Source organism: Octodon degus, unplaced genomic scaffold, assembly GCF_000260255.1.
Source record: "Octodon degus isolate 3935 unplaced genomic scaffold, OctDeg1.0 scaffold00298, whole genome shotgun sequence".
In the NCBI taxonomy this organism is placed as follows: domain Eukaryota; kingdom Metazoa; phylum Chordata; class Mammalia; order Rodentia; family Octodontidae; genus Octodon; species Octodon degus.
In genome coordinates this window covers 256,445-261,530 of record NW_004524874.1, presented here as the reverse complement: position 1 = coordinate 261,530, position 5,086 = coordinate 256,445, and the positions used below count along the sequence as shown (strand labels likewise).

General features: G+C 43.8%; 1 pseudogene; it reads left to right on the top strand.

Moving 5' to 3' along the window:
• The first annotated feature begins 3,389 nt into the window (after window positions 1-3,389).
• LOC101584151 overlaps window positions 3,390-5,086 on the top strand; it is a 19,528-nt pseudogene continuing 17,831 nt past the window's right edge.

Sequence of the window (5,086 nt, the reverse complement as noted above, 5' to 3'; positions counted from 1 at the left end):
TTTTTTTTAATGGCTATAAATGACAACAGAAAACTGTATTGCCTGGTAATTGGTAATCAAGTTGTGGTACATTTATATAGTGGAATACTACTCACCAATAAAAAGGAACATATCACTAAGGCATATATACATTCCAAGGCATTAAAGCTAGATCAAAAAGGCTATATACTCTATGGATCCAATTATATGGTATTCTAGAAATATAAAAGTATATACAGGGGGCCAGTGAGATAGCTCAGTGGTCTAAAGCACCTGCTTAGGCAAGCGCTGGGATCACGGTTTGATCCCTGGCACCAGATGCCTCATCAGCCTTGCCTCCTAGGCAGGTTAAGCTGGCCACAAAAAAAAGTATATACAGAGGAATCAGAGTCATAAAATTTGCCATATATATCATATATAACATGTCATATGTAACATATATCAGAGCCATATAAACTGCCAGTTAAAAGGAAATTGTGCACAGGAGCATGAGAAAATTTTAAGGATAAAATCCATTTAAACTAAGGAAAGGAGAGCTGGCCAAATAGCTCAGTGAATTAAAGCACCTGAAAACAGGTTCAGGGACCAGAGGTTCAATCTCCAGGCCTGGCCTGCCATGCTGGCCCTGCCCCTGGGGCATGCTGAGATGGCAATTAAGACTGGGTACAGTGGTGTGCACCTATAATCCCAGCACTAAGGAGGCTTTAAACAGGAGAATCACTGAGTCCAATCTAGTAGTGAAACCCTGAACACCCTGTAGACTCTTCCCTAAAGTACAGAAAATAAAATAAAATAAAAAATAAAGTAGAGAAAGGGAAAAGCCTACCTAAGTAGGTTAGAATAAATTTGGGTTAACTTACAGTTTTTAATATATAGATGATTCATAGGGAAGGGACAACTTGAATGAGAAAAAGGAAAAAAGAAAGAAGGGAAAAAGGTTTTATATATGTATTCATATATATACATACATACATACATACATATACACATAAGATAGCTTGGACAACTGCACTACTGATCTTTACTGGTCTATTGAAAGGAGCAGTTAATGCTTAAATTATTTTTTCTCTCTTCTTTTTAATTTTTTTCATCAATTCTGCATGCTTATATCTGGTAATCTGAACAACTTATTTGAAGACAACAATATGCAATGTAACAACTACTGTTGAATTCCTATCATTTTGTTTAGCGAAATTCTGCATGGTTTCTAATTTTTGTACTTTTTAATGCTTTTTAAAAAATAAAAATAATATATAGGTGATAATTGGAAGTGCAGAGAGAGAGAGAGAATGAATATTATTTCTAGGATGGTCTTCTGAGAAGGCCCAGAGGCAATGACACCTCAGTAGTAATGTGTATTAGCAGAGAGTAAGGATGCACTAAGAAAACTTATAGGAAACAAGAGTAAACTGAAGGAATTCCTAGGACTAAATCTGAGACGATGGGAGTAACAAAATAAGTAACGACATTAACAGGTAATAACTTCCAAGTTAGAATAATTATCCATGAGTCCATGCTGATACTATTTAAATTGTAAATAAATGGAGAGATCAGCAGAGATAGCTCTGCAGTCTAAGTGCCTGTCTGGCAAGTGCAAGGACCCAGCTTCAATCCCTAGTACCACAAGCTGTGCCCACCCTGCGTTGGGTGCACCTTGCCAGCCACCAAAACCAGATTTGGTGACTCACATTTGTAATCCCAGTGCTGGGAAGGCTAAGACAGGAGTATCACCATGTGTCCGAGCTGCATAGTAAGACCCTGTACCAAACCCATAATAAATAAATAGAGAGAATGGAAAATTGTTTTTCCATTTCTATAGTAAATTTTTAAAAAGTAGTTAACACCAAATACATTAAAATATATACATGTACAGTCATTACTTCACAGTTCGTGTGAGTCAGGACTCTAGGCATGGCTTTGCTCGGTCCTGTGCCTGAAGCCTTACCAGGCAGCATCCGGGGCCCTGGCTGGCCCGTGTGCCTTTCTGGAGCTCAGGGCATCAGCCTAAGCACTTGTTGGCAGGATTCAGACCACTAAGCTTGTATACCTGAAGTCACTGTTATTGTTTTCATCTAGATGACCCCCAAACCCTCATGCAGTCAGAGGGCTTCTACGAGGCGGCTGAATCTAAAGTGTGTGTGAGATGCTGGGACTAAGGGTGTGTGATTACCAAATAGGTCCACTGACCACTTCAACACTGCCTTAATCCCAGTGGGCTGGATATGATAAAAGGGGCAGAAAGATGCCCCAGAAAGATGCTGTTACAGATCTCTTTTGTTTTTGCTGTCTTTGTTGTCATGAATTGTCGCCCTCTGCTATGTGCCACTCTGCCTTGAAGCCAGCTGATTACAGACTGAAACTTCCACAAACTGTGAGCTAAATAACCCTTTCTTTCCTTACCTTTGAGCATTTGAGTATTTTGTCTCAGCAACAAGAAAAGTAACTAAGATAGTCACCATTGCTCCGCCAGCTGCGAGCCTGGGCTGTCTCAGCTTGCAGAGGCTTCCAACAGTTCCTTAAGCCCGCCACAGTTTGATGCTGGAAAAAGAGAAGAGACCCCTGGGTCAGAATTTTAGGACATTTGTTATTCGGAGCAATATTAATAGTCAAATATCAATATTTTATATGTTCCTTTTGTCATGGGAAGAGGACTGGGCAGATAGATGCCTGTACACATAATGGACTGAATGAATCATAGTCAAGAAATTTTGAATTTAGGGAGACTGTTTCATAATGGACTGTAGGCATGTCTGCCCATCATTCCAAAGGGAGGAGCAGTCTCCATTATTCAAGATTGCTCATCATATAAACCTTCCTAAAAAGATAGTTCAAAAAAAAGCAGGCAGGGCCTCTGTTCAAAAGACATGGAATACTGGGCGTGGTGGTACACACCTATAATCCTAGCTCTTGGAAGACTGTAAACAGGCGGCTCACTATGAGTCCAATCTAGTAGTGAGACCCTGAACACCCTGTAGACCTTTCCCTAAAAATACAACAACAACAACAACAAAAAAGACATGGAGAACTTTCAACGATAAGCAGGACATTGATACAGTGCTATTACTTAACTAACAAACTGCGTTAAATTTTATCTGTAGTCTCACTAATGTCCCTATGTACCAAAGGACCACTTGTTGCACTTACTGTACCTTCTCCCTTGATCTAGAACAGTTCATTATTCTTAGTCTTTCATGTCCCTGGTATTTTTGAACATAGACTAGTCCTCTTATTGGAAATGTGTCCCTTTCTTGCTAACTTTTTTTTTTTTCCTGTGGAGAGGCTACAGAAATCTTGTTCATCACTACACTTTTTCTTCCCCTTTTTGAGATAGAGTTTCACTATGCAGTTCAGGCTGTCCTTGAGAAAAAATTAAGTCTTTAAGATATTCCAGGGAGGGGCGTGAGGTTTCAAGATGGCAGAGACTGGGTGCTTGACCGAGAAACAGAGGTGAAGGCCCCTGCGGCGGAAAGGAGGCTGGGACTCGTCCCCTCCAGGCCCCTAGCAGTTCTGGGATCCCAGCAGGAGTGGTTTGGGTGTTTTGTTTTGTTTTGTTTTGTTTTGTTTTGTTTTGTTTTTTTAGAATAAGTGAACCATTATAGATTGTCAATATGGGGTGGAGATCAACATCATCCACCAAGAGTGGAAAATTTATGAACCCTACGGACCAAGCTTGAAAGGAAGCTCAGAAGAGAGAATTGAAGAACAAAAAACAGTGCAAGATGGTTTGAGCTGCAGTTTTGAAGATGAAAGATCCCAAACAGATCATGCGGGACATGGAGAAATTGGATGAAATGGAGTTTAACCCAGTACAACAACCACAGTTAAATGAGAAAGTACTGAAAGATAAACGTAAAAAGCTTCGGGAAACCTTTGAACTTATCCTATGACTTTATGAAAAAGAGAATCCGGATATTTATAAAGAACTGAGAAAGCTAGAAGTAGAATATGAACAGAAAAGGGCTCAACTTAGCCAGTACTTTGATGCTGTCAAGAATGCTCAGCATGTAGAAGTAGAGAGTATTCCTTTGCCAGATATGCCACATGCTCCTTCCAACATCTTGATCCAGGACATCCCACTTCCTGGTGCCCAGCCCCCCTCCAACCTAAAGAAGACCTCAGCCTATGGACCTCCAACTCGAGCAGTTTCCGTCCTTCCTCTTCTTGGGCATGGTGTCCACGTTTGCCCCCTGGCAGGAAACCTCCAGGTCCTCCACTTGGTCCCCCTCCTCCCCAAGTCTTGCAGATGTATGGCTGTAAAGTGGGCTTTGCTCTTGATCTTCCTCCTCGTAGGCGAGATGAAGACATGTTATATAGCCCTGACCTTGCGCAGAGTGGTCATGATGACGATGTTTCCAGCACCAGTGAAGATGACGGCTACCCTGAGGACATGGATCAGGACAAGCACGATGACAGTACTGATGACAGTGACACAGACAGGTCAGATGGAGAAAGTGATGTGGATGAGTTTATGCACCGAGACGATAATGAGCGAGACAACACTGAGGAGAAGAAGGCAGGTCTGAGTGTGCGGTTTGCAGACATGACTGGGAAATCAAGAAAGAAAAAGAAGAACATGAAGGAACTGACGCCTCTTCAAGCCATGATGCTGCGAATGGCAGGTCAGGAAATCCCTGAGGAGGGTCGGGAGGTGGAATAATTTTCAGAGGATGAGGAGGAGGAGGATTCAGAGGATTCGGAAGCAGAGAAGCAGTCACAGAAGCAGCACAAAGGAGACTCTCACGAGGGCGCAGCCGTAGCCTCCTCCCAGCAGCAGGCGCCCCCGCAGTCCATTCCTCCTTCTCAGATACAGGCGCCGCCCATGCCAGGACCTCCTCCTCTTGGGCCACCGCCTGCCCCGCCTCTGCGGCCTCCAGGACCACCCACAGGCCTCCCTCCTGGCCCACCACCAGGTGCTCCTCCATTCCTGAGGCCACCTGGAATGCCAGGGCTCCAAGGGCCTCTACACCGGCTTTTGCCCCCAGGACCACCACCAGGCTGACCCCCTGGCCCTCCCCCCGGGCCTCCTCCAGGACTGCCTCCTGGCCCCCCTCCATGGGGCCCCCCACCCAGGCTGCCTCCGCCGGCACCTCCAGGCCTCCCTCCGCCA